Below are 3,620 nucleotides of genomic sequence, written 5' to 3' on the forward strand. Positions count from 1 at the left end.
TTTTAATGCAATAAATAAAATATAAAAGATAAATAAGTATTGTATCGAGCATATTATTCGATGGATAACAAGTTTGGCCGTATGTCAACATCGGATATGTTCAAATGCGGATTGTTATCTGAAGTCGGGTTTGTTTAACACAACGGAATGCTTTCCGAAAATCCAACGATTAGCACTAGTCCGATAAATGTCATTTGGTAATGTCTTCAATTTACAGGCCAGCCGAATGTCGACATGTTAGGTTTAACTGTGATCAAAGGTTTAATCGAGCTCCTTAATTATAATGGAGGTTTTACGTTATGATTCATAACCTGTCTCTTTACGGGAAGGTTTAAGTCTAAAACCCTTCCTCCCGTGGCGAGTGTTTACAGTATGCAGAGTCGAGTAAATATGCAATTATTGGTCTGGAATCGTAGTTACCCAACGGCATACGGCACATAAAACATGGCACGCTGGTCATTGGAAATATTGGGCCATTTCTAGGTATTGATGGAATATTATTTGGTCAGACCAATTAAGTATGTTGATGTTGTTCAATAATACTTTGGGTGTTATTATGTCACCACAAGGGAATATTTATTGAACATGTAGAAAACGAGCAACCCATTACCGTTGATAACATATTGATGTGAACTATTGGGACCTGATTAAACTACTACCAGTCAATAAAATCAGTAACATGAGTTGAACGCATTGCTCTGAAAATAGTTCATTAATCGTATAATGATTGTAATTGACTGCTTAAGCTATTAATACAGAAAATTAATACTTTAAAACAACATGTCCGTATGAACGTACACAAAATTGACTCGCAATCAAATTCACAAATTCATGCGTTTTCTTAAGTCATATTTGCCCCTGTAAGAATTAAAACAAAACCAATACGCTGATTTCAAGGACATCAAAGCAAGGAGTAATTACATGGGGTTGCCATTATCTGTGCACATCGTGTCTTTTTGCAATCAAAGGGCATGTGCGCACTGTGATTTGAGAGTCGGTACGAAAGAACAGTGTGCGGTTTGTGCGTATTGCTTGATACGTGAACAAGACATGTCGCGAAAACATATCGATTAATAAAACAATGTATTACCGGAAGAACAGCATGCTATGGCGACAGTAGTTCTCCCTGTTGGCATGTTATTTCGTTTCGGTATAGCATACAATTTAATTACGTATAAAAATATAGACATATTTGCATAAACATGATTCATATTACATTTATTCTATCAAATCTTAATCAAGCATATCAATATGTCTTTTAGTTCATATAAGTACAAACATATAGGTGTAAGTGACAGGGAAAATTCTTTAAAAAAAATCATCTTTGTTTAATGATTTAATTCATACTGTGTTCTACGTTAATTAAATTGCGATTTTATGTTATTTTTTTGTGGTGTTTTATCTCAATCGGAAAGTAAGATATCAATCACGGGAAGCATCACAAGCAATCTGGACATATGTCCTTATTTTATTTCAATGATAATCTCAAGAAAGATTGTGCAAGATACGCGAGAGTCACGACCCGGTGTCTTTTAGTTACAAGTGTTAAGAACCGATTAAACTGCATCTCGGTTTAACGTCTCATGAGAAAGGCGAGATCGTATGTTAATTTAGAGCAGCGGAATCCGAGGAATCTGAGTTATGTCACTATATACCGATATCTTTGAAGTATGTATAACATATATTCGAAGACAGTCGACACAATACATTACAAAAAATATGTCATTGATTTCAAAATACGGACGAATTGCAACGCATATGTTGTTTTTAAAACTACCTTTTTGACAAATTTATTAATTTGTCTGTAACAGGTAATTGTGCTGTGTTATTATTTTATCACATTTGTTCATTACATGGTTTTTATTTCCAATTTATTTATACCAAATGATTGAATGTGGTGCTTCAAAACGACCATCAGCTCTGTAAATCTTCGAGAATAATGTATTAAATATGTTTTCGTACTTTTCCCCTCTATATCGGGATGCTTGATTATATATCAGAATACAAAATAAAATGTACACGTTTCAGATTTAACGGCTTATTCATTTGCCAATATAAACTCATTTCAATTATGACAACGACAAACCATAGCTTGCAAGGAAGAGAAAATCGCTGGAGTCAGCGAATTAACAAATCAAACAAGTTTGGTCGCTTGGGTGATTATGTTTACAGAGCGGGTCATGCAAATGCCACTAACTAAATGGATCAATGTAAACAGAGAAGGGAATACAAAGTTAGTCATAAATATGAGTTTATAAAACGAGGCTTAAAAACTTGAACCACAAGCCTTGGCCAGTGTGTCAGGTTTTGGGCCTAGTAAATAATTGTGTATGTCTTTTCAACACTTATATTGGCTTATAATTATCCTATAATTTTCGTATATTAGATGCCTTTATGTCGTAAGCTAACAAAAGAAAACGACTAGCATAACGCTAAAGCATAAAATGTCAAGAAAATTAACAAATTCGCGTTTCTTTATTGCGCGTGTTATCTGTATCAACATGGTTGAAATCTACCAACATTATTAGGATGTGTTGTTACCCTCGTTTACGCTTGTGCGATAATGGGATAAAACAATACGAGTTTTTGTTATATTCTCATGCTATATACTGGAGCCTTAGAAAAATGTGAATTCAACATGGGGGCATATAGACAGACAGAGTTACAAGAGACTATGGACAGATTTACCGTAATATAAACATCATTAAATATTTTAAAAGGAACAGATCGGTACAAGTTTTAAAGTATCATAAATAAAACCCGTTTTTGCGATGTATTTAAATGTCGTTGCAGACTTTTGCAGTGTATTTGACAAAAAAACGCATATTACATGAACTGACAAAATTGTTCTTAAGTATCTCACAATAAGAAATCAGGTTTAATATTAATAATATTTACACACATATCTTGGTGAATTATGCAATGCACGATGCAGTTAATTACACATGGTCTTCATTTCCTATATATGTTTGGCAGTGTAAGCAAGGTCCTCCCTGTTCGTTCACTCAGGCGTGTCTGCCTGTTTCTTAGCTATGGGTTTCAACCCAGCATCTTCATTTATGTTGTTATCCTTGACATATTATAACATTTAAGATAAGGTTCAGTCACAAAACTTGTTTAGAAATGCCTTATAAGTTCTTAGCTTATTCCGCCCGCCTCTTATGATGTTAACGCATGTTTTTCAGTTGATTTTATATTTTTCAAACATAGCAGTAACTACTTGGTCGGTTTAATCGTTTGCATGAAGAGGTTGATTTTACATTGTCAATACCGTATGTATTCGATCGATGTTGTTTGATGATAATGAATTTTCTACGTCTATGTAAATATTTTTTAAATTGTTACTGGTAAAACACACAGTCCTTTATATAAAAAATTGTAAAGGCAAAGTGAGATGCCATTTTGTGAATCGTCACAAAAGCATACGTGAATTCTCTTGTTCATGGAATACACTTGGCTTAACGTTGTCGTATTACGTACATTATTAGTATGCTTAATACATGAAAACGCATCCCTCGCATGGCAATGCTATTGTCATGCTATGCTTTACAGTTAAACTTTCCACAGTCTCTGAACCATTGATCGAGAGATCAATACGAAAGCGGTGCAGCAATTAATCC

This window comes from Dreissena polymorpha, chromosome 7 (assembly GCF_020536995.1).
Source record: "Dreissena polymorpha isolate Duluth1 chromosome 7, UMN_Dpol_1.0, whole genome shotgun sequence".
Taxonomy (NCBI): Eukaryota; Metazoa; Mollusca; class Bivalvia; order Myida; family Dreissenidae; genus Dreissena; species Dreissena polymorpha.